The following is a 27,407-nucleotide window of genomic DNA, read 5'->3' on the forward strand; positions in this document are numbered from 1 at the left end:
CTGACTCCGAGCAGATCTGCATCTCAGCTGCCAAATTTTATAAAAAACTAAAAACATGCTGATTGCTCTGCAGTGCAAATAAAAGAGTTAGGCAACCACAGAATAACATTGCCAGGCAGGCAGTTCTCTGTACTACTTCCAAGCTCCTCCAGCTCAACAGTGTGTATAACAAACTTCCTTGTTTTCCAGTTTTCTTACTGCTCTGTTCTTCTCTTATGTGTGGGAATAGCAGCCCTGCTGGATCAGACCAAGGGTCCAGCATCCTGTTTCTCACCATGGCCAGCCAGATGTGTCTGGGAACCCCAAAGCAAGGAATTAACACAACAGATTTTCCCTTCAGTTTGCTGCCGCCTCCTCCTCCTGCTGCAAATGCGTCTCAACCTGGAAGTTTCATTTAAGTATTGCAGGTCATACTCACTGCACAGAGCTATCTTTGAATTGGACAGATTCCCATTAAAAGCAAGCCAAAGGCAGGCAGAATTTAGGCTTGCAGAGTCGACTTTGCTTTTCCTAGATCCTTAAGATTCTTATACACTTAAGAATGAAATAATTCTAAGCCCAGGGCTACGAGTACAGCAGCTCACAATCCTGCACATAAAAAATATCCCAAGCTGCCTTAATTTCAGCAGTAAAATTAGGACGGCCAAGGGGCAGGAAGGAGCCATTTTATTTCTGCTAAATTGGGAGTCAAAAATCCTTGCTGATCTAACTCAAATCACTCAGAAACTCTATACATAGATCCTGAACTACCTTCTGCCTGTCTCATCCCCCCCCCCCCTCTGCACCCCACATCTAAGCCAGGGGCCATTACTTCATCCTGTGACAGGAAATGCTCCACAGTAATTATGTGTCATGGTAAAATCACATATTCCCCCCACTGCTTAACAAATGCTAAGTGCTCAACTGATAAAAGCCCACTCTCCCTTCCATCCTATTCCCATCTCCATAGCTTGACTTTAAGTTTAATACAGTACAGATTTCAGACTGCGTGCGCAGGAAGCGCTGCACCCTGCCCAGTATTTCCCAATACCAGATAAATCGTGTTTGTCATTTCATTATGATAAATGAATAGTTCAAACAAAAGTTGTGGAACCTTGGCAGTCATATCCACAATGGCCGTTGGAATGAAAGTGCAACTACTCCAGAGTATTTAATATTCAAATAGATGTTCTGTGGAAAACACTGCTTTGACATTGACATTTCCTTCAGTGGTAGGTTTTTAACTATTCCCATCCTAGGATGAGAGAGTATACTGAAAAGACAGCAGTGCCAGGACCTCTTCCCTCAAACTGCTGGAGTGTGCCACATGTGCTGTCACCTTACAGATATATTTCATTTGCAGATTATGTTCAAGTGTATCACTTAAGCCTGAATGGATTCTCCAGTGTGAATAGTTGGCTGCTATATCAGAAAATAAACAAGGTGGTATTCAACTAGGTTTTACTCAGAGCAGATCCACTGAAATTGATGGTTTTAACTAAGTCATGTTCATTTCTTTCAGTGGGTTTATTCTGAGTAAAAATTTGTTGAATACTATCCATATTCCCCAAGCATTATCCAGAATCTGGCTGTTCACTTCCTCAACTTTCCCCCTCTTTGTCCATTTGCTTTAGAGCTGGGATGAAGAACCTGTGGAGCTCTTGACAATGGCAACAGAAGTCCAACAACATCCACAGGGCCACAGGTTCCCCATCCCTGCTTTAGACAAAAGGACATAATATTCAAAACGCCAAGCTCTGTTCAATATGCCAACAAACAAACATCATATAATCTGTGATAATTTTGCAAAGGATAGGTGTACCTATCAGTTGCTATTACCGTATTTTTCACTCTATAGGACGCACTTTTCCCCCTCCAAAAATTAAGGGGAAATTTGTGTGTGTCCTATGGAGCGAATGCAGGCTCCTTGGCTTCAGCGATAGCAACGCGAAGCCTCCAAAGCGCAGAGGGAGCGCTCCCTCCGCGCTCCGGAGGCTACATGTTGCTTTCACTGAAGCCTAGAGAGCAAGAGGGGTCGGTGAGCATCGACCCCCCTCACTCTCCAGGCTTCAGGGATAGCCACCTGAAGCCTTTGGAGTGCAGCGGGAACTTGCGCTGCGCTCCAAAGGCTTCGCAACCTTGCTGCCGCTCCCGGACCTGTTTTGGGGGCTGGGGTCGGGGGAAGCTCGGGCTTCCCCCGCCCCCAGCCCCGCAAGCTACGGGAGCGGAGGCAAGGTTGTGCGCAACCTTGCCACCGCTCCCTGACCTGTTTTGGGCCCCGCAGCTAAAAATGAAGCCAAGAGCTGCCAAAGCTGCGCGCGGCCTCTCCCGCCTGGAGAGGTTGCGCGCGGCTAAAGAGGAAGCCAAGACAGCGAGCGGGATGGATCCTGCTCGCTGTCTTGACTTCTTTGCTCTTTGGGGCGGGGGGGGGGAATAATATTTTTTTCCCTTGATCCCCCCCCCCAAAAAAAAATTAGGTGCGCCTTATGGTCCGGGGCGCCTTATGGAGCAAAAAATACGGTATTTGTTTTATTAAACAACATTATGCCTCAAGTGGAAAAAGTCCATAAAGTGTTTCTTCTTTTAAACCACTTTGCAATGTGAATGCAAAACTATATTGGCTGGAATGCTCATTCACATTACAAATGTCTCACAATCAGAAATTAACAGAAATTAACTATTTCATATGTTCTGGTATATTTTTGTCCCATTTTTGTTGCATTAGAGCCGCTCCAGAGAGCAATATAATATGGTGGCATTGGGGAAGCATCGCAGAACAAATTAAAGCTCAATAAATCTAGCACTAAGCTCTGTTTTTGTCTTAAGAACATATTGCAGAATACACCTGCAAGAAAATACTACTGGAGAGGGTTCTGGGAATTATAGTGTAAAACATCCGGAGGGCATGGATCTGTTTGGGATCTACTGGAGACATGAGGAGAAGAGATGTGATAAAAGCTGGATAGAAACATACTTCCCACCTCCACAAGGAATAACTTACTGCAGGTTTGCCTGTAGCAATGTAGTATTTCTATTGATATTACATTCTCTGAACATTAATCCTTATGTTCACCTTTCCATAGTACAAGTTATAAAGCTAAGGAACTACATTTAGGAAGCTTATTTAAAAACTGTTCTACCTTCATTTCAGGAATTCAAATAGCAAGTAAATCTTTTAAAAAGAAAAAGATATTCCAAGATACACTTGGAGCTTTTTTACAGGAAGTTATGCAAGCAAGAGACAACTCTACCCTACTAGCCTGTGGATTTGGGCAAAATCCTGCTATGCCTGTTAACCTAAATTTTAAGCTGCTGTAAATAGTTTTGATTTTAAACATATGCTAGTGTGCTTTAATTATCCCAAAAGAATGCATGTATGCAAATAGTTTCTTGACAACTTTATTGGTTATCACTTATCAATAAACAATGTATTAGCCAAATTGTTTTGTTTCTTTTTAATTTTACTGTATATTTACAACCATATTTGCAGCTCTTTGCAATATTATGGGTTGTCATGTATGGTGAAGCGGCAGGAAGAGGGTTCAGCAGAGTGGCTGCGCTAAATGATTGCTAGAGTTTGTCATTTGAATCTATCAAGTAATCTGCATAGCAATATAAGCCCAATGAGTTACTGAGACAAATCACATAGTAATTACACATGCAAGGAGCAAAATAAAGCTACCAGTTCTGCAGTGGGATCTTTAGTATATCTGAAGTGAATGAAATAAAGTTTTTCAATTTCCAAGTAGAAAAATATAGAAATAGAAGTAGTTTGCCAAAACCATTGTTAACCTAATTTCTCATAAAGTGCTATGCTTATGTCATATAATGTCCAAGATTTTTATGAGAGTAACATTTCCACCATACAAATTTGCAACACTTTGGCTTATATATTTCAATTCTTGGATGTATGTATCAGTGCAGACTTCAGGCTTTTTTACTTGGAATAAGTGGTTTTGAAAACAGAAGGCAGCTTTAGTGATCCGCAGTAGGGATTAACTGCTAAAAAAGGGAAGAGGCAAACTCACAAGTGTACTGCAGACTTATTGCCTGAGCCTAACCAGTTCTTCATCAGCCAGATCTTAGTGAGAGTTACATAAAGCACACAATTATCTGTCACTGTTTCAAACAGGAAGTTCTTTAAGGAAGTGAGATCTGTACAGATCAAAATGAGATGAAGCCCATCAAGCTTGATTAAAAAATAACACTATGGAAGTTGACTCAGTTGGTTGGATAGCATTGGGTTTGCTACAAAGCCTTGAAACTACTGTACCTATAATAAATATAATATAAATCTGCACCTTTATCTTTTCATTGCACCCTCCTGCAGTCTTTTCTGTTTTTGTCTTCTGAAATTCACTGGAACTGCATCACCACAGACATATGCTCTCAACTTTGCACTTTGTTTAGCTTCCTATACACCAAAAAAGTAACACAAATTGCCAATATCTGTCATTTCAAATATCATCTTGAATTTGCAAACTCTATGTCCAAATCCCGTAAGGCGTAAGCTATTCAGCAAAGTGATCTTTAACAAGATGCAGTCAGCAATACAGTGGAAAGCAAGATCTACCTGTTTACTTTTTAGTAGCAATTTATCTTCCATTTGTTTAATTCCAGTCTCCATTGTATTCTGAAGTCTGCAGAGCCTCATGATTTGGCAAGGAAATTAAACTCTGTCCTGTTTCAACCTGACTAGGCTCCATCCCTGCCAGAGCAAAATGCAGCTAGTAAGCACAGTTGCTGCAAGTAGTTAAAGGAGCCCCGATGCTCTGCTCACTTGTGTACAGAGCATTGGGGCTATCACAACTAGGGAGGGGGAGCCTTTCTCTCCCCAGGTGAGCGGTGCAAAGTAGCCCTGAGGCTCCTGCCACTCGTGCACAAGCAGGGAGAGCATCAGGGCTGTCTCAGGTGCAGAAAGGGAACCTTCCCAATCCCCAATTGAGCTGTGCAAACAAGCTTCACTGTCCCAGCCCGCGAGTGCCTGGGTGAAACCACCTCAGCTCTCAAGCCTCGCAGGCAGAGGCTAATGCATTTCGTTTTTTCAACATCACTGTATATCGCCAAACTGCAATGTTTCTGAAATATACTCGGAGTCGCAAAGTGATTTCATGCTCTTTATTCAGCTCATAGTGGTGAGGAGGAATGAATGAATGTCCCCACAAAGTATCTGCTTTATATACATTATTTACACAATGGGCTGCACATGATTGGCTAATTCCAGGATTCTACTGTAGGCCAATCAGGTTGTGGATTCACTTCTATCTGGAGCATGATTGGGTGGTTCCTGCTAACCAATCATACTGCTGCATTGTTCTAGGACCAATCAGACTGCTGCATTCTGAATCCTCTTGTTCTAGGACCAATCAGACTGCTGCCTTTTGGAGCCTATTGTTCTAGGACCAATCAGACTGCTGCAGTTTGGATCCTATTCAACTCAGTACATAACACCCCTCCCCTCTAAGTTCCAGTCCTGCCCGGAAGGTCGCATTCATAGTCCTCAAGGTACGCCGGTGGCCTACGTGTGCGTTGCGGCCTGGGGTGTTCCCTGGTCCGGGGTTCAGGTTCTGGCTCGTGTTCCAAGGATGGGGCTGTTTGGTCTGGCGCAACCGGCTCGCTCAGTCGTGGTTCTGGTTCCGGTGTCCTTTCGGCCTCGCGGGTCCTCTCTGTATTTACTGATTCTGCCTCTCCTGCTTGCCCCTGCTGCTCTATGGGCCTCACTGCCCCACTGTTCCCTTGGGACTCCTCTGACCTGTCCTCCTCCTCCTGGTTTTCTCCCGGGAATCGTCGCCGTATCTGGTTGCAGTGGCGGCGCCAGCATTGCCCCCCATCTGTTAGCACCTCGTACGACACGGGGCCCGTGACCCTGGTGACTGTGGCAGGTACCCATGCAGGGCCTGCCCCAAAATTCTTTGCGTACACTGGGTCCTGAGCCTCGAAGGTCCGGGGGTTCCTGCCTTCCCCCACCACTACCTCATCCTGAGCTCTATCGGGGTGAAGGCGGTCCAATCTGATTGCAAGGCGCCGACCCATTAGTAGTTCAGCGGGGCTCCGGCCAGTCGTTGAGCTGGGGGTGCTGTGCTGTGCTAGAAGGAATGTGGCAAGGCGGTACTCCCAATCCCCTTGCGTCATGCGGCGAAGGGTGTCCTTGGTGGTCCGCACCATGCGTTCTGCTTGGCCATTGGTGGCAGGGTGGAATGGCGCCGAACGGATGTGGCGGATGGCGTTCTGCACTGTGAAGGTTTGAAATTCTCCTGATGTAAATGCAGTCCCGTTGTCTGAGACGAGAGTGTCAGGGAGCCCGTGGGTTGCAAACAGCCTGCGTAGTACCCGGATGGCTGCGGACGTAGAAGTGGACGGTACCAGTGCGACTTCCAGCCATTTGGTGTAGGAGTCCACCACTATGAAGAATGTTTTCCCCTGAAAGGGGCCAGCGAAGTCCACATGCAGGCGTGACCATGGTGCTCGGGCGGACTCCCAGGACTGGACTGGGGCCCTTGGGGGATCTGGGCGGGATTCCTGGCAGGCCTGGCAGTGTTTGACCCAGGCCTCTATCTCTCCGTCGATCCCCGGCCACCACACATAACTCCTGGCAAGGGCCTTCATTCTTACTACCCCTGGGTGTGTCTCGTGTAGGGCTGTGAGGACCCTTTTGCGGAGGGGCTGGGGAACAACGACCCTGCTTCCCCATAACAGGCACCCCTTGTGGGCTGACAGTTCATGTTTGCGGGTTGTGTAGCCGGCGAATTCTGGCCCGGGGCTGCGGCTGGGCCATCCCCTCCACACCCAGTCCAGGACCCGGGAGATGACCCTATCTTTCTTGGAATGGTGTGCAACTTCTTGTGCCTGAATGGGGCGGTCAGGAAGCAGCTCCAGGCTCATAACCTCTTGTGCAGGTGCTGGGTCGGGGCCTGTTTCCGGTAGTGGTAGCCTGCTGAGGGCGTCTGCATGGCCCATCGCCTTTCCAGGGCGGTGAATCAGTGCATACTGGTAGCTGGCAAGGAAAATTGACCACCTGAGGACGCGAGGAGACAGCACTTGGGGGGTCTGCTTTTCGGGGGCAAACAAGCCAAGCAACGGCTTGTGGTCAGTCACCACGGTGAAGGGCCGCCCGTACAAGAAATCATGGAATTTTTTTACTCCCTTCACGATTGCCAGACCCTCCTTGTCGATTTGCGAGTAGTTCCGCTCGGTTTCGTTGAGTGTCTGGGAAAAGTATGCTACCGGTACCTCTCTTCCATCCGGGAGTTGGTGTCCCAGGACAGCGCCGATGCCATAGGGCGAGGCGTCGCATGCTAGCACCACCGGCAGCCTCTCGTCGAAGTGTGCCAAGACCGAGTTTGAGACAAGCAAGTCCTTGACTGCCTGGAATGCGGCCTCCTGGCGCTGGCCCCACACCCAAGGGGCCCGCTTGTCCAGGAGTCTGTGTAGGGGCTCCGCTACCGCCGCCTTGTGGGGAAGGAAGGAATGGTAAAAGTTCAATAATCCCAAGAAGGCCTGAAGTTCAGTCTTGTTCTTGGGCGCTGGGGCATCACAAATGGCCCGTACCTTGTCCCCAGTCGGGTGAACCCCTTCTGCATCCACCATAAATCCCAGAAAGTCCACTTGAGGCACTCCTAGTAGACATTTTTCCCGCTTCACCTTGAGACCCGCCATCTGGAAACGGTGCAGAACAGTGCGGAGGCGGTCCTCAAACTCCTCTGGTGTGGGCCCGGCAATCAACACATCATCAAAGAAGGGGGTGACACCAGGAATCCCTTTAAGGAGAGAGTCCATTAGATTCTGGAATATGCCTGGTGCCACGCTGACCCCGAATTGCAGCCGCTTTACCCTGAACGCTCCTCTGTGCGTCACAATCGTCTGTGCCTCTGCTGTGGCCTCATCTACTGGCAGCTGTTGATATGCTTGGGCCAAGTCCAGCTTGCCAAAAATTTTCGACCCAGCCAGGGTCGCAAGGACATGGCTGACCACTGGCACTGGGTATGCATGGGCCATGAGGGCCTTGTTTATGGTACATTTGTAGTCTGCGCAGATGCGGACCGAACCATTAGGCTTGACGGGTGTGACGATTGGGGTTTCCCAGGGGGCATTAGGCACCGGCTCCAGCACTCCTTGCTCCACGAGTCGGTCCAATTCCTCGTCTATACGGGGTTTCAGGGCGAATGGGACCCGGCGGGCCTTGAGCCTGACTGGTCGTACTGCGGGGTCAAGCTGTAGAGCAATGGGGGGGCCCGTATACTGTCCCAATTTCCCATCGAAAACCCCCGGAAACTCCTTGCATATGGCGTCCACGTCCACTTGTAAGCTCATGTGGTTCACCCCGGTGATGGCTAGTCCCAGTGGTCCAAACCATGCCAACCCCAGTAAGCTAATGTAGGGGCCCTTGACCACAAGCAAGTCCAGTTGCCGCGTCCGCCCTCGGTATTGCACCCTGAAGGTCCCCACCCCCATTGTGGGGACCTTACGTTTCTGGAAGTCCCGGAGGGTGAATGGGGCCGGCCTGAGTTTGGGACCCCCAGTAGGACACAGTTTCCTTAAGGTCCTTGCCGAGATTATGGATAGAGTTGAACCCGTGTCAAGCTCCATGCGGCATGGGGCCCCCTCTATCTGTACCTCTACATAAATTTTCTCTACGTTGGGGTGGGGCAACTGGTATACCTGGAAGTCTGTGAGCTCCGTCGAGTTGCCTTGGTGCGTTGGGCCCCGGGACCTGGGGCTCTTGGATTGGTCATCTGATGCCTGGCTTCGGGTGGGCCGAGCCCGACACACCCGGGCGATGTGTCCCAATTTTCTGCACTGCCTGCACTCTGCGTTGCGGAAACGGCAGGTCCTCCTCTCGTGACTTTCTCCACAGCTTGCGCAGTTCCCTCCTTCTCGTCGAGGCAGCTGTGGTATGTGGGCTGCTTGAGTGCGCTGCTGTACTCGGTGCACCTCCTCCCTGTCGGATCCCGAGTCGTTGGTGAGGTCTTCGTGGTGGACCCTCGGTTGGGACGGCTGGCTCAGCCGTGCCTCTTGCGTCGACCTCTCAGCAGCTTCCGTTGCCAGGGCCTCCTCCAGAGCGACCTGGAACGTTAGGTTCTTCTTAGCGTAGAGGCGTCGTTGCAGCTTCTCATCCTTCAGGCCACCGACGAGGCGGTCACGAAGCATGTTCTCCAGCTCTGAGAAGTTGCAGAACCGGGCAGCTTGGCGGAGAGAGGTCACAAACCCAGTTATGGTTTCCCCAGGGGCTTGCCGCTTTGCGTAGAAGGCATTTCGACAAGCCACCACTGAGGGCTGTGGCGAAAAGTGCCCCTTCAGCTGTTCCATTATTGTTTTGTATGGAACAGTAGCGACGTCTTCAGGCGCAAGGAGAGCCCGGGCGATTTCAAATGTCTCCTCTCCGCAGACGCTGAAGAATATTGCCCTCTTCTTGGCGTCTTCTTCATCGGTGACCCCTTTGGCTTCTAGGAGGAAGGTGAAACGGGAGGCGTACGCTTCCCAGTCTCCAGATGCTGGGTTGAATGGCGAGAAGCTGCTGTCAGTTGCCATTCTGAGTTCCTTGTGTCCCGGAGCTGAAGCCTGGATACACGGTGCGAGGCAGCGGTGCGGCAGGTGGCGGTGCTGCGGTGCTGTGTGTGGCAGTCAGCTCAGCGGGATCCCACCTTCGTCGCCAGTGAAATATACTCGGAGTCGCAAAGTGATTTCATGCTCTTTATTCAGCTCATAGTGGTGAGGAGGAATGAATGAATGTCCCCACAAAGTATCTGCTTTATATACATTATTTACACAATGGGCTGCACATGATTGGCTAATTCCAGGATTCTACTGTAGGCCAATCAGGTTGTGGATTCACTTCTATCTGGAGCATGATTGGGTGGTTCCTGCTAACCAATCATACTGCTGCATTGTTCTAGGACCAATCAGACTGCTGCATTCTGAATCCTCTTGTTCTAGGACCAATCAGACTGCTGCCTTTTGGAGCCTATTGTTCTAGGACCAATCAGACTGCTGCAGTTTGGATCCTATTCAACTCAGTACATAACAGTTTCGCTGGTGATGCACCATGATGTTGAAAAGCTGATATTGCCCAGCCCTAATCCTCAACGGGATTTCAGCAGGATATCCCGGAATAACAGAAGCCTATTCCAGCTTCAGGGAACGCGGGTGGCGCTGTGGGTAAAACCTCAGTGCCTAGGACTTGCCGATCGCATGGTCGGCAGTTCGAATCCCCGTGGTGGGGTGTGCTCCTGTTGTTCGGTCCCAGCGCCTGCCAACCTAGCAGTTCGAAAGCACCCCCGGGTGCAAGTAGATAAATAGGGATCGCTTACCAGCGGGAAGGTAAACGGCGTTCCGTGTGCTGCGCTGGCTCGCCAGATGCAGCTTGTCACGCTGGCCACGTGACCCGGAAGTGTCTGCGGACAGTGCTGGCTCCCAGCCTATAGAGTGAGATGAGCGCACAACCCTAGAGTCTGTCAAGACTGGCCCGTACGGGCAGGGGTACCTTTACCTTTACCTTATTCCAGCTTCTGATTGGATCCCTGGGATGTCCCATTTTTGGTTCGGTGCTCTGGCACAAATCAGCTACCTTATTCCAGAGCGTCTGACCAAAAGACGCTCATTTTTTGGGTATCATGCATCTTTGGGTTTTACTTTCTCTCGCATGCGAGAGAACTCAGGTCACTGGGATGTTGCAGGATAAGAGAGATTATGCAACATGACAAGAAGTCCACATTTATTTTCACCTTCACACTAATAAAAAATAATCACATCACAATCACTAAGATGAACTATTCTATATAAATACAAATTTAATAATTTCACCTACATTCCATTTACTTGAAACCACATTCAGGAAAGTAAGCTCTTTATCTTTAATTGATATCCATTTATTAAAGTAAACTGTTTTAGGTTATTGTCTGGCAAGGCTTGTCATTAGGTTACTTTTTAGAACAAAAAATATTGAAAAAACTTTCATAGCTGATGCAAAGACTATAGATACATCTTCACTGGTTTACATACACAAGTATTTGGGATGTAAGGCAGCTCTTAAGATGTGCTTAATGTGCAATATAAATAAAAATAAATAGTCAAGGTTCCTAGATATGGATGATTCAGACACAGGTTCAGAAGACTGGCCTCATGCATTACCTAGTTTCTTTCTCCTGTCCTCCAGGGCCAGGTTTCCTCTAACCATAGCTTGCTGTGATGTTTGAATTGTAATTAGAGTGAACTTGGAAGAGGGAATTGACATGAAAAAGAGAAGAATGGAGCACGGATGTCTGGATGATCAGCACATGATGTCTGAACAGAGTCAAAACAGAAGCTGGTCACAAGGCAGACCACAAAGCTTTTCAACTAAAAATAGTGAGAAGTGGCTCTGTGCTGCATTAGCAGACACTATTCCTACGAAAGAGGAAGTGGTTCTAGTCAAGAACTACAAAACAAAAACTTTTGCTTTTAAAAGTCTCCAACAGCTATCTTGTTCTCTTATTGCCAGACTTCAGGACTTGTACGAACATGGCTTCTTCCCCAGGGTTCAGCTACTAGGAAAGAGCTGCAAATGGGCAAGCCATTTACAAGGGTATTCTTACCCAGTTTGTTGGAGACTCTGTGAGTTAAAAAAGGCCTCTAAGCTCCACAAGAAGAGGCCACCGCATGTGAACACAGCAAGGGAAGAAGAAATGTTAAATCTGCCACATTTGGCTCTGATATGTTTCTTAATTTGGGCACATTGTAATTTAGTAACAGAATAAAATAGTTCCAGTTACAGATAGGTAGCCGTGTTGGTCTGCCATAGTCAAAACAAAACAAATTCCTTCCAGTAGCACCTTAAAGACCAACTAAGTCAGTTCTTGGTATGAGCTTTCGTGTGCATGCACACTTCTTCAGATACTTCTTCAGATACTTCTTCACACTTCTTCAGATACTTCTTCAGGTATCTGAAGAAGTGTGCATGCACACGAAAGCTCATACCAAGAACTGACTTAGAATAAAATAGGTTGACCAATTCCCATCCACTTGCATATACAGTCATACCTCTTGTTATGTTTGCTTCATGATAACTTTTTTCAGGTTGTGTCCCATGGCGACCCGGAAGTACCGGAAAGGGTTACTTTCTCGTACTTCCGGGTTTCACCTCTCACGCATGCGCAGACGCGCAAAATGACATCACGCGCATGTGCAGAAGCGGCAAATCACAACCCGCGTGTGTGCAGATGCGCAGACACGGGTTGCGTTCCTTTCAGGCTGAGAACAGGGCTCTGGAACGGAACCTGTTCACAACCAGAGGTACCACTGTATAATAAACTTGTAGTTTTCTCTAATAAAACTTTCAGTCACATGCCAGCTTAGAATCCATGTTGTTCACACAGTGATTTTGCACTCACTTCACAGACAAGTATTAGGCAATTAACTACCTGCTGGCCTAAAGGCTAGTTCACAAGGTCAAACACCAAAGGTTGTGAACACACTCTTATCCTTAAAGCACATGTGATGCCCATTTTCCTCCTCAAATAATTCTGGCCACTGTAGTTTACCTCTCATCGAATTGCAATTCTCAGCAATGCTTAACAAACTACAATGCCAGAAATATATTTTTTTTGGGGGGGGGGAATGTGCTTTAAAAGATGTAGTATGTACACAACGATGACATGATTGCCATATTAAGACTGGGTTTCATATTTTTACAGTATGAAACTTTTAAAATGGAATGCTTCATTTTTATTCTTCTATCTTTGGTACAGTTTTGTTTTTCCCTGTATAAAGGTGAGGAACAAATTCAATACAGTGGTACCTTGGTTCTCGAACTTAATCTGTTCTGGGAGTCCATTCGACTCCTGAAACTGTTCACAAACCAAGGCACTGCTTCCGATTGGTTACAGGAGTTTCCTGCACTCAAGTGGAAGCCATTTTGGATGTTTGGCTTCTGAAAGACATTCGCAAACTGGAACACTTACTTCCAGGTCTGCGATGTTTTGGGAGCTGATTTGTTTGGGAGCCAAGCCTTTCAGGTACCAAGGTACCACTGTATAAGTCATGATCCATCACCCACCTAAGTTTGCAAAAAGGACTGTGGAGGAAGTAAGGCAGGGAGGAAAGAGGACAAAGGAATTAATATTGCAAGGCAAAGGACTCACAGTTCAACTCACATCTAAAAAGGAGGTATCACAATTATATTTATGAGACACCTCATAAATTGTCAAGACATTGTACTAAAGAAAAGAGAATAAAAATTACAATAAAACCACACTGTAAAATAAACTTGAGATGCAACCAGCCATCAGAATTCAAGACTACAGACACATCACAGAACAAAAACAGCCATTTAACATTGCCATTTAAACCACCAACTGTACTACAAGACCTTAAAACCAGGTATTGGAACAGAGAAGTCTTGACCTAGTACCAAATCAGTAACAACATAGCGGCAGGCAGGCTTCCCTGCGGAAAAAAATCCCTATCTAGGGGCCCACACCGAAAGGCTCTCTTTCTACTGAGCATCTGATTAAGAGGGCCATAGGAAATGCCCTCTGTAAATGGCACAGTGCCATCCTAATACATTGTTTCTTGAAGTCTGTTGTAATAATTCTTGGACATCGATCTGTAGAATTTTACAGCAACCAGTTCAGGATTTGATTCTCATATGTGGTACAACAACAGTTGAGACCTGGGAAAGAAGAAGCAGTCAAACACCTAACTGGCTTTCTCAGTTAAGATGATCACCAAAAATACTTTAGAAATTCTTCCTTGAAGTGTCTCATGCTGCATCTACAGTACTAATGAATGATTTCAGTAATTAGCATTTTTCATTAAGCTCCTTTTTCCTGAAGAACTTTAGCATGCAGATTAAGCAGGACTTATAAACCACTGCCACCCAGCAGTCTTTCCATTTTATTTCTTCAGAAATCTCTTTTAATGTAGCTCCAGTTTTCTGGCATTTGTTTGCAAGTATATTTTAAAAAGGGATTTTATCACCACTTCCCCTGATTGTGCCAAGAGACATCTTTCCCAAGTGGGCCCCTTTGTACTAAATTCCTTCAACATAGTGGAGAGTCTGCTTATTTATTCAATTTCATGTATGCACGTATGAGAAGAGAAAAGGTTAGTCTCCATACTTAGAATCAGGCTGACATTTACTTTCTAAGCAAACCTGAATAAAGGGAGGACATGGGCTAGACTCCACCTGCTGTCAAGTGGCCGATTTGTAACTATAATACTGTTTTATGTCACCCCAGTCACTGAGCGGTGCGAGATTCCAGGGGTTCCAGGCACTTCCCCAAGGGTTGTTTTTCTCCTTGAAATGAGAGACAGTGGAGACTGTGATGTCTTTATGATATTTGGTTTACGTACGCATATATATAACCTGAGCCTACGATAGACGGGCTCACAGCATTAACACTCCAAGATAGTCCTGCTTCTCCCGTAGCCACAGCCTTGGATTCTAGCACATATTAGGCATTGTTCTGTGTCCCAGCTGTCCAGCCTTCAGCCTTACTTCTAGCTTCTAGTTCACACAAGTCAACTCCCAGCTCAGGCCTTTTGTATTTCTATCTACCCGCCCATTTGTTGTCTGGCACAGAGCCGCTTCCTTTGTTACCTTAATGGCCTATACTTGGAGGGCAGTTACCACACCAGAAAGGTAGCCTGGCTATTCCAGAACTTGAATCTGGTCTGGATCCAGGAATTAGAAGGAGGTTCAGGCAAAAGCCTACCCCTCTAACTCATAGCAATACATGTGGCGATAGGCCTCTGTATAAGATATTAGAAGATTGGCTTTAATGAGCTGAAGCTGATCCTGCGAATAAAAGATACCAAAAGCTTAATAGGAATATCCTGCGCTCCACTTTAGTTATTGCTAAAAGACACAACACTCATTTATTACCTCCCCACCTCTTCTAGCAGTGAGGAGACTGATCAGTGTTAGAACGGGAGGCAAGCAACTTAATTGACAAGTTACGCAGCCTTCAGGTTGGTACAGAATAAATTGGAGAGACCAATGCAGCTCTTAAATATAATGAATTATACACCCCTCTAACGTCACATCCAGGCAGCATGGGGTTAAGGTCTGAGAGGACCCCGATCAAAATGCCCTCTGGTGGGTCCCCACAGACCCCCTTCACAAGTGGCATTAGCATTCTCAGGATAACTCAAAGCAAAAAACAGGCTACAGTTATGTTTAATTATTCAGTAAAAGGGAATGAGTTATGTCAGCAAGACTCAAACACTGTTAGTCTTACCTTTTGGGCAAGCAAATCAAAAGGGAAAGGGAGACCCTACACAACACGAAACACAGTTCTGTAAAGTTGAATTTTGTATCACCTCAGGAAACTGTCCCCCATGTAGGTCTGGGAAGGTGCATCTGGCCCTTTGTTTACATTCTCATCACGTTCATGGCTGCTTCTCATGACCCCCCCTCCCTGGAAGTGGCAGAGAAGCATCCCCTTACTGCTAATAAGGTCAGGGCCCCTCGAGGAGGCCAACTGCTTGTACAGGAATGAGCTGCTCTTCAGAGGACCTGGCTCAGTTTGGCAGCATGGAGAAAGAGAGCAAGAGGGAAAATATCCTTGAGTTTTTAAGTGAATTTTTGCTGACTGGAAAGCCACACACACACACACACACACACACACACACACACACACACACAGCTTCTCGGAGCATTGCAGCAAGCAAAGCTGCAACAAGTTTTGCAAAAGAGCAATACAAGCAGGACCAAATTCCACGCTACCAAGGAAGGTAACCTACTTCTCTAGGTTCCCACTGCACCTTTTCTCAACATACACAGTTTGAAGTACACGGTTCGTTGCCTCAAGTCCCTGTTGCCTCAATAAGGATTTTGTGCCCTTCCGAACTATTCACAGCTCTCCAAATATCCTGGCTGTTCATGCTGCAAGGGTGGAGGGGGAAAAACAGAAGGAAGCTTTCAAAAAGTGCTCAGGCCAGCTCAAATCTGTTCCCTTGCCTACCACATGAATTGTGCTACTCCTGCAGAGAGTTGGACCCAGTCACAGCCAAGCAGGAGCACAACTTGATGAGTTAAGGAGGCACTCATGCAGCAAGGGCCAAGACACTGAATAGAAGGACAGAGTCCACAATTTGTAGTTCAGGAGGACTAGCCAGCCAACAGAAATTTACATCCTGCTGAGTATACACTGCAGGGAGGCCGGGAGAGGATGAAAGGTGGCAGATTCCTTCCATTCTTCTCAGTTCCTTCTGCTGAATGAAGAGAGCTGGTGTCAGCAGCACAAGCAACTCAAATCGTTGCTGGAGGCAACAGGTTTTTCATGGATGCCAATGAAGCAGCATGAGATCTGAGACATGCACCCAATAATCCGTTGCAACTTGCCAGTCAGGCCAGAACACAACCCTCACCTTGTGTACAGCCATGCAAATGCCAAGAATTACCTCCACGACATTTCAAGGGATCCTGGGTTGTGTATCTTGGATTGCCTTTGTATAGTCACTTGGGTTAGGGAACTGTTCTTGGCCAGTCTTGAACTAACCCAGCACAGCCTTAAATTAAGTCCTCATCTTGATCGAGTGATAGTGTTTGAAGGGAATGGGTGTGCAAGAACAAAGTACAAGAACAAACAAATTTGTATTTCATATCAAAAACTAAACGCTACAGCTATACTATTTTATTACAGTTTAAACACTTGGTTGTGTCATTTTAAATAAGCTAGAAATGCATAATATTTATACTTTTATATATTATCTTTATTAAACCAATGTCTATCAATCTAATTAAGCTATTTGAAAATAAGTATTATTCTGTACTTTAACTGACCATATAATATTGCCTTACCATTATTCTCATCTTTACAAAGGTACAAATCTACCTTAAAAACCTCAGTAATAAATAAATAAATAAAATGGGGTGGTGGTGAACTTATGGGAGTACAGAGATATTTGGATGACACTCTGGAACTGGGGCAAACTGTAGCCACCATGTGTCAGCTTGGCAGTAGTGCATTCACGCTCACGCTCTCTCACACACATACAAGTTAAGGGAGATCCTTCCTTAGAAGGAATGGAATTATCATCAGACAGAACTGAAGGAAAGCAGATTCAAAAGAAAAAATAGCATCAACCGTAGTGAATGTGGGAGAGCGAAAGGATTTAAAGGGCCCCCAAGGTATCCTAGTCAATATCAAGCTATTCCTGTGTTTGAAAGGTGTTTTAGCTTGATATCTCCAGCAGCGGGGAACATGTTTTACTGTGGGGCACAAAGAACAAAAGCACACACATATTCTGTTCAGATCATGGGTGCAGCCAGGGTTTTTGTTGGGGGGAGGAGGCCTTTTGTTAGCAGGGGCAGAACCTCAGTTTGCTATGTATTTTTATTTAAAAAAATTATAGGGGGGCAGTTACCCCTCCCTGCCCCCCCTTGGCTACGGACATGGTTCAGATCCTCCCAGTTCTTTAGTGAATCGCCAGTATAGTGCTAGATCAATTAGTCAGAGCAGTGAAGCTACAAATCCAAAAACAAATATTCTGCTTTTTACAGTACCATTTGATCCTGAGAGTTGTTGATCTGGCCTGAGGGCTCTGTGGGCCCCTTGGACAGGTAGATGAAGTCACCCTCCTGTCAATTATCCAACATCACATGACACCAGGTGATTGAAAATACAAGCCATGGCTGCAGAGGAAGGCTCAGGAGCATGCTCCAGCATTTTCCTTTGTAGCTGCAGCTGGAATTCCCTTTCAAACCTTCCTATGACTGGTAGGCTTGGTAGGGCTAACTAGGTCTGTGGCCAAAGGCTCCCCACTTGCTGATTGAATCTGTTGGACCTCTTGATACTATAGCAAGTCGAAGAGGATGCAATCACTTAGGATATGTGCATTTTGCTAGTTAATCATCATATGCTCGATTTCCATTCCTAGATAACCCTGTGTGGTTCAGAGGGGATAAATCCTCGTATGAAAAATAGTATTTCCTAGACTTCACATGGAGGAGTGTTTGACTTGCCACAAGAGACCATTTGCCTTGCAATGATTAGTAAGAATAGCGCCATTGGATTGCCAAAAAAGATGGCGCACTCTCCGTTTCATGTGCTGCAATGGGAAAACTGAGGTAAGGAACATGTGATTTCAGCCGCACGATCATTCATTAATTTTCATTATGAAATGGAGATTCCTTCTTTTAATTTTACCTTCCCTTGTAACTAGAAAGCTCTTTGTTTTGCAGTTTCTATCATGGCAACTGATTGCATTTATAACCCATCAAGCCCTTAGCAGATATGCTACAAATCTTTTTTTTATATATATATAATAATTTTTATTAAATTTTTAAACAATAAACAACAACATACATAAAAACATGTTCTTTTTCATTAACCACATTTCTTTCTCATCTTTGGACTTCCTCACATCTCTTGTTCCTGCACTCTAAACACATAAATTTTTCTAGCAAATTATTTACTTAGTTCAATTTATATTATATAATTGTCCAATATTGAATCTCAAATTTTAGAGTTTAAATAACTCTTATTCTTTAAAAGTTAATTCTAGGATATTTTTTATCCAAAATTTGTCTTATCTTTCAATTACATTTAAATTTATATTCCTTGTTACTAATTAATTGGAGCCATATTGTTACGAATCTTACATCTTTCTTAACATTCGTACAATTTACAGTATTTTTGTAAATAGTCCTTAAATTTCTTCCACTCCTCCTCCACCAGTTCCTCTCCGAGGTCTCGGATTCTGCCCGTCATTTCTGCCAGTTCCATATAGTCCATCAGTTGCATCTGCCATTCTTCCAGTGTGGGCAAATCTTGGGTTTTCCAGCCTTTAGCGATGAGTATCCTTGCTGCTGTTGTGGCATACATAAAAAAAGTTCGGTCCTTCTTTTGCACACTCTGGCCGACAATGCCCAAAAGGAAGGCCTCTGGTTTCTTAGGGAAGGTATACTTATTCAGCTCATTATATATCATTTCCCAGAAGGTCTTCACTCTAGGACAGGACCACCAGAGGTGAAAGAATGTTCCTTCAGCTTCTTTACACTTCCAACATTTGTTATCAGACAAATGGTATATCTTTGCAAGCTTGACTGGGGTCATGTACCACCTGTATATCATTTTCATAATATTTTCTTTCAAGGCATTACATGCCGTAAACTTCATACCGGTGGTCCATAACTTTTCCTAGTCAGCAAACATAATGTTATGCCCTATGTCCTGTGCCCATTTTATCATAGCTGTTTTAACCGTTTCATCCTGTGTATTCCATTTTAGCAGCAAGTTATACATTCTTGAAAGTGTCTTAGAGCTGGATTCTAACAGTTCTGTTTCTAACTTTGATTTTTCCACCTGGAATCCTATATATGCTACAAATCTTAGGGCTGGTTTAACTCATTTGGTGTGCCAACGTCTCTGGGGGCCAAAACAGCAACTGTTTCAACAGTTATGAGATAAAATATCCACATTCCAAAATACAGAACAGACTTAAAGCTAGAGATAGGGAGAAACATCTACAACAAAGGGGCAGAGGTGACCACAGCTCAGTAGCAGAACATTTGCTTTGCAAGCAGAAGGTCTTGAGTTCATCTCCATTTAAAAGGATTAGGTGCAGGTGAGGAGCAAGATCTTGCCCAAGACCCTGGAGAGCCGCTGCCAGCGAGTGCTGGGTTAGATCATGTATGGCATGACGTAAAGCAGCTTCCTATATTCCTGTTTGTTCCTATGGAGCAAATCAAAGGGTAAACATCAAGGTCTAATGCCATCAAGTTCTTTCCATGAAACTGCCTGGGTTACATACACTGTAAGTAGGTCTTTTCAAAAAACAAAACCACTCGGAATATACAGTAGCTTCAAAACAGTCAGTGATTACTAGATGGGAAATACCAGTTTCCACACGTCACAGGGTGTATGTAAAATATATATATGGGCAGAAAGAGTGGCCAGGAGGCACAGATTAGCAAATTCACAATAGAATTTGCAGCTCTGTTGGCTTCTGAAGGCCCGAGTGGAAGGGGGGCACTTGTTCCACCCCCAATTTTTTTGCTGTTGCACTCCAGGCTGGGACAGTAATGGGATCCAAACTGGCTCCCTCTCAGATGGATAAGGAAGCTGTGGATCTGGTGAATCCATGGCTGGCTCTGCTCCTTCCTCACCCCAGTAACATCCTGTTTCAGAATATAAGCAAGTTACTGTCAGCAGGCACACTGCTGCTGGTAGGAGCTTCTCCACTTTATGTTCTTTCAGCAGCTGCAGCAGGGACCTCCACAGTGACAAAGCCTCCTACTGGAGGAGCCCGACAGAGGGACACATCTCCTAATCCTAACCCTAATCCAGCAGCACTGAGCATGGGGGAAAGGATCGCACTGCAAGTCATTCTATTTTGCAGCATGTACAGTTTGAACTTGCCAGTTAGGCTTGCAATATGAGGAAAACGTAACCTTGCTCTGCTATCTTGGTTTCCTGAATCTAAAAGCAAGCATTTCTAATATAGAGTTGCATCAAGCCATTTCAAGCATGAGAACAAGAACTGATTGTTCACTTAATTTTTAGCACATTTCCTGTTGTCTCGCAGATCTGTCCAAGAATTCTCAGTCTGCAGAAGAGATAACAAAACAAACTCTTTCTGGGTCAATAATAACGTTGTCTCCACTCAATGATCCTGAGGACTGGGGTAGGATTAATTTGATATATCTAAAGAAAATACCAATCCATGTGTACATGTGTATTCTTAACAGCGCCAAGATACCATGGCCTGTCTCAATATTATACTGAGTCCAAGGCACTTGACACTCTTTACTGTCATCAAGCAGTAAAAAGAGCAAGCATTGGCCAGTATCAAGAACAGTTTTATGGATGCCGCTTTGAGGGCTACTACTGAAGCAGGAAGTAAAAATAAAGGCTGTAATCCAGCACAAAATCACATAGCTGAAGTCAATGGGATTTAAAGTAAGCATATTATTTCAAAAATACAATATGGCATTCCTTTTTTGTAAACCTATGAACCCATGTTATCAACTGACTCAAGAAATGGAAATTAACACCCAAAACCTCATGGCTGTGGCACAATAGCCACAGCCTCCCTCCTTTGGTTTCAAGCACCAAGAACTCGTATAGCCTAAGTGAATATAAGCAACAGCTCTTATAGACTGCTGGGGCCCCAAACCACATACACTGTCCCAGGCCTAGGGAATCCTGTTGGCATCCTTGTTCAGACAGCTCTTTCCTACCATTTCAAATTTAACAGGACAAGGAAGTACAGTGGTACCTCGGGTTAAGAACTTAATTTGTTCCGGAGGTCCATTCTTAACCTGAAACGGTTCTTAAGCTGAGGCGTGCTCTCGCTAATGGGGCCTCCTGCTGCCGCTGCGCTGTTGGCGCGCGATTTCCGTTCTTTTCCTGGGGCAAAATTCTTAACCTGGAGCAACCACTTCCTGGTTAGCAGAGTTTGTAACCCGAAGAGCCTGTAGCATCAGTTACCACTGTACTGTATATTGATCCAAAAGCCATATTTACATAACACAACAAGGTACTGCGGTGGAAAAGGAATGTGAGAAATTGGGATAGAAGTGCTAGCATTATACCCAGGAAAACTATTGCAGTAAGCCCCACGTCTGAATGCAGCCTTATTGTGATTTAGCAGCATTGACAAACCACTAAAATTCCTGCACCTAAAGGAGGCACATTTGGTCTTGCATCTATCTATCTGAGCATTTGAGACAGATTTCCAGGAGCCGTTCATGCTAACCAATAGCTAAATCTAGTATCTGTCTCTTTCTAATATAAAACTTCAGAAATCTAAGAGAGGCAAAGTCAAACAACATATGGTTTTCATTTAACTCCCTCCTTCCTGCCTCCCACATCTCAGGATCAGAACACCCCACCCACTGGGAATAAGATCAGCCCCTGTTGTTTTATCATCAGGAAATGCTTAGAGTTGAGAGTTATTGAATGAGAAAAAAAAATCCCCACCACCCAGGGTTACTGTGTTTTAGAGAATATTTTATACTGATTACATATGTTTATACTATGTAACTGCCAGAAATTACCAACTTTGAACATTTCCTAGCCCAGCCCTGGGTTCTTCACTGCTCTTCTCTCCCATTCTTTAGTTTCACCTTCTTCTCCTACTATATCTGTAAAGTATCAGATGAATTAATGAGGCCAATGCAGTCAGAAAGCTACCTAAGAATTAGCTCAAGGAAAACCAGGTGTTAAAGAAACATTAAGCCTTAACAGAAGCATTGCAGTGAGGTGCTACAAGTTAATTAACTTGATTGTTAGAATTTCCAGTGTGGGACACTCTCAGATCAAATAGCATCAATGGTTGAGAATATCAATGGTTGAGAATTTTTGTGTTTGTTAAAATTATTCAGCATTCCATGCCTTGAAGAAGCACAATTAACACCACACACCAACAACCCTCCCTCCCTCCCTTTAGACTTACATCTATTCTCTCTTCAAATCGCACCATTCAAAAATTCACTCAAAGCAACTTCTAAACATTTTTGGATGACTTCACCAAAATATCAGGCAAAGGAGCCTCCCCCCTTTTCTGTTTTCTTCCCTCAGCTGCAGTAGCTGATTTTTAACAAGTTCCACCTGTGTGATAGAATGCCTCTCCATTTAGCAAACCACATAGCTGCCATTCAGGTGTGGAAATCTCAGCATTATGGTAAATGTTAAATACATTTCCTAAGAATAAGCTAATTATTGGTAGCATTGCACATGCATTCCCATCCTAGATATTGTAATCACACAACGACCAAAACATTAATTAGTTTCTTTCCCAAAGCATTTTCTCTAGAATATGACTCACTTTGGCGGATTAACAAATCTTCATCTCAGTTGTTTCCACTAGTGTAATCCAGTTTTGAAACAGCAGAGATCCATTCTGCTCTGTCCAATTCTGTTCCACTTTTCCTCCACCACCAGCAACAGACAGAGATGATAACTAGGAATGCAGAAAGTGAAAAGAGGCAGTACAGAGAGTACTCACCTTCTACTTCTAAGATGTAATAGTATGGAAGGTCTTCATCTCACAGCTTCCTAGGAAAGAAGCCCAAAGCAAATAGAGAAAATGGCTCTGGAAGCCAATTTAAACAAAGACAATATTCCAAGAGATCTGGGTGATTAGTTGTGTAACCTAATTAAACAGGTGGTGTTTAAAATGGCAGTCTCTGGGGTATTTAGAAATGTGTTTCTTAAAGAGCTCCCAGAGGTTAAGGCTGCCTGAAACTACCGTAACTAAGATGCTCTATCTGTCTCTTTAAAGAGCTCAGATAAGCACCACCTTCTAACCTGCTGCTCATCCTTCTGTCCTGCACAACAGAACAAACAGAAGACAAGCACTGCGCTGGGCAATAGATATTGGTCAAAATATAGAAATGGATGCATAGGAACGTTTATGATACATTGATATAAAATTTACAGCATGTTATAGTTTAAGAGAAAACTATATGAAAATGTTATATAGATGGTACCTAACATCTAGTAGATTGGCAAAAATATACAAATCCAAATTGAATATGTGCTGGAAATGTAAAGAAAAAGAAGGTACTTTTTTCATATGTGGTGGTCTTGTTCTCTTACTGAGAAATGATATATAATGAATTGAAAAGGATGTTTAAGATAACATTTATTTTTAAAAAACCCAGAAGCTTTTCTTTTTGGAATCATGGGATCAGAACTACCTAAACATTATAGAAATGCATTTATATATGAAACCACAGCTTCAAGAATGTGATTTGCCCAAAAGTAGAAGGAAGAAGAGGTCCTGACGAAAAAAGAATGGATACAGAAGTTAATGGACTACGCAGAAATGGTGAAACTTACCGGGAGAATAAGAAATCAAGATAACAATTTTTAAAGAAAGGCATGGAAATGGTTTATTATTTACAAACAAACTGGAAACAGATTAAGACATTGGCAGGAATCAGAATTAATGTAAAAACCTGCAGTTTCAAAATATATATGGATATATACAGGAATATGTAAAAGAATATGTTGAGATAATTTGGAATATGTAGGAAGATGAAAAGAAATGTAAAGAATCACAGAAAGAAGGGGAAGGGAGTCGGAGTTTGAAATGTTAAAACTCTGATTGAATAATTGTAATACACATAAATGAAAATTATAAATAAACAAAAAAGAAATCAAGCACTGCATTCACACGACAATTTATTCCATTTTCACATTTCCCTGTTAATTTCTACATTCTATTTGAGCTTTCACACAATGTAAAAGCCACTTCCAGAACTATATGGGAATATAGCACAAGTTTAGCACTCATTTCCATATTATCTGCAAATAGATTATTAACGGAAGCAAAGAACACAGAAATGAGCATTAAACCTGCAGTGTATTCCACTGTTGTTCCAGTAATGGCTTTTACATCACGTGAAAGAGGAACATAACAGTTAGGGTCTTTATGAGCTTTTAAAGTAGCAGGCACAATCTCAACTTTAGTGGCTAGCAACCCTATTGGTGAAGAGAGAGGTGTTTCAGATGAAATTCTGAATCCGATTTATATGCTAATTTTCACTGCACCCCTGATATTAACGTAATTGTTAGGTGGGGATTGAAAGCATATTCTCCAGAACATTACAAAGAATACCACTTAGAGCTCAGCTGAATGCATGATTGCTCAGAAGTAAGCCCTGCTTATTTCAGGATTGCACGGGCTTTCAGCCTTAACTGTCCTTCTTAAGTGATTGTGCATGTAAAAAATGCATCTTTAAAAAATGCATTAGTTGCTTCAGATAACCTAAATACCAAGTTGTACATCAAGTATGGGCTATCCAAATGTGTATTCTATACATTGGATCAGCTCATGGCTAGAAGGAAAAAGGCATCCACAAACGTTTAAGTCCACTGATACTAATATCAATGCTCATGACACACTATGAAGCACAAAGGGCAAGTTCCTGTCCTGAGAAATGTTACACTCAAAGAACCAAATTGGAAGAGATGCTAAGCACATCCTCATTTGAAACTATGCTTAAAAACACTAACTGCATGTAATTTTTTTTGGAAGTGCAGCATGCAAGGAGGAGAGCTTTCACAATTCCTTTCCTGAATACCTGAAGGAGCGTCTCCACCCCCATCGTTCTGCCCAGACGCTGAGGTCCAGCGCCGAGGGCCTTCTGGCGGTTCCCTCATTGCGAGAAGCAAAGCTACAGGGAACCAGGCAGAGGGCCTTCTCAATAGTGGCGCCTGCCCTGTGGAACGCCCTCCCATCAGATGTCAAAGAGATAAACAACCACCTGACATTCAGAAGACATCTGTTCAGGGAAGTTTTTAATGTGTGACATCTTAGTGTATTTTTGGTCTCTGTGGAAGCCGCCCACGGTGGCTGGGAAAACCAGCCAGATGGGCGGGGTACAAATAATAAATTATTATTATTATTATTCCTGGTCCCGATCTCAACAAAAAACACCCTTATTAGCTTGATGGAGAAAAGCTCCCAGGCCCCTGCAGGGGAGACTTTTGTTATAATTGCATAACAAACTTGCCTTGCTGCTTATGGATGTGATCCAGGTAAAGGTAACCCTATTAGTATTCTTAATTAAAAGTCAATAGGACCTTCTATTGGAGGAAGGGCTACAAGTCAGGGATAGAATATCTGCTTTCCATGCAGAAAGACCTCAGGTTCAATCTCCAGGTAGGACTGAGAAAAAGTCTCTGGTCTGAAACCCTGGAGAGCTGCTGGTAGTCAGTGTAGCCAATACTAAACTTGATGGGCCAATGGTCTGCTTCTGCTTCCTATGTTCCAACATACTTAATCCTTTCCCATTTAAACCAGTGGGATGGAAAACTGCGTCACTTTGGATCTATTCTATTGTCATGGGACATGGAGGAATGCTGAGACTGATATTACCTAGAGACTTTCTGGATGCTTTCTTGGCTTCTGTACACCATGAAAAACTTCAATAAAATTATTATGATTATAGTAGAATTTTTTTATATATATTTAATGAAGTGTCCTATACATTCTGACCATTCTCTAGGCACTCTGCACACATGCTGAAATTAATCAATGAAATTAAAACATGAAATGTTTTCAGTAATGGGGAAACCCAGGCAATCCATTTCAACTTCAAGTTCAATACTAGGCACGTGAAAGTAAGCCCCACTGAATTCAACGGGACTTACCGTACTTCTGAGTACATAGACTTGCACTTTTAACAATTCATTTGGCAGTAAGAGGCAAATGGAGGAAGAAAAATTAATTAAAACACACACGGTTACATTTGAAATGGTATCTTTTAAATAAACAAGTAAGATTTTTCTGAGTTTGATGGAGAGATTTAACAGAAATGCTGGGGTTTTCTTTTCCATGGGAAGCCTCTCTCAAATCCAGGAAGTTTTGACTGTAGAACAAACTGATCCCCCAGTTTTCACAGCCAACACTTTAAGTACAAGATAACACTTTCAAATGAAAGTAAAATCTAACATGTTGCTGTGGTTACAGGAAGTTTCCTACATCAGTGCTGTGATAAGGGTGTGTGTGTGTGTGTGTGTGTGTGTGTGTGTGTTGCACAACAAATGTTGATTTCTTGAATAAGACATCTCATACATTTGGCTTTAGTTCACCCTTGGCACTATTCCAGAATGAACGGAGAGAAGACATAGATTTTCCGCAAGCTACAGTTCCAAGACCTTTTGCTCTTCAGCTGGAGCTCTTGGCAGCACTACTGCTAGCTCAGCTTCAAAAGGGGAAAAATGACTTATCTGCAGCAGTTTTGGGGAAGACCACAAGGACCAAATGCAAAGGACATGTGGCCTCTGTAGGGAACCTTATTCTAAGGCCCTAAACCTCTAACCCACAACTATCCTTTCTCGTTCTCTCACCCCCACACCCCCAAAGTGCCTCAGTTCTGCAATTATTGCTTTCATATGCAAGTAACAATAGAGGTACAAAGACCATCTCTGCAAACAAGAGAGCAGGTCCCAAATAATTACAGGAGAGCTCCACAGTTTTACTGTGGCTTTCTGATACAGAGCACTTCATATACAGTGGTGCCCCGCAAGACGAATGCCTCGCAAGACGAAAAACTCGCTAGACGAAAGGGTTTTCCGTTTTTCGAGGTGCTTCGCAAGACGAATTTCCCTATGGGCTTGCTTCGCAAGACGAAAACGTCTTGCGGGTTTGCTTCCTTTTTCTTAAAGCCGTTAATACCCGGGGAATCCGCGCTCCGCAAGACGAAAAAATCGCAAGACGAAGCAACTCGCGGAACGAATTAATTTCGTCTTGCGAGGCACCACTGTAATAATAATTCCGTAACTAAGATGAGACTTAGAAGCTATGCTGCTATTACTTATGAGGTATCATTCATTTTTATTTATAAGATTTATAAATAAATACACCCACACCATACATTTAAAGCACATGGCTTCCACCGAAGAAGCTGGGAACTGGAGTTATGTGTGCTAAGAATTGCGGCTCTCTTGGGGTTAAGCTACAGCTCCCAGATTCTTTAATTGTTAAAGTGG

The 27,407-nt window shown here is 44.1% G+C and overlaps 1 protein-coding gene across 1 annotated transcript in view; it reads right to left on the reverse strand.

Annotated features, from left to right (window-relative positions):
* The window catches only part of LOC309332748 (rho GTPase-activating protein 7-like), a 99,692-nt gene that overhangs the window by 69,177 nt on the left and 3,108 nt on the right, over positions 1-27,407 (reverse strand). The gene's annotated exons all lie outside the window — the stretch shown is intronic.

This window comes from Podarcis erhardii, assembly GCF_964252035.2.
Source record: "Podarcis erhardii genome assembly, chromosome: 2".
NCBI lineage: Eukaryota > Metazoa > Chordata > Lepidosauria > Squamata > Lacertidae > Podarcis > Podarcis erhardii.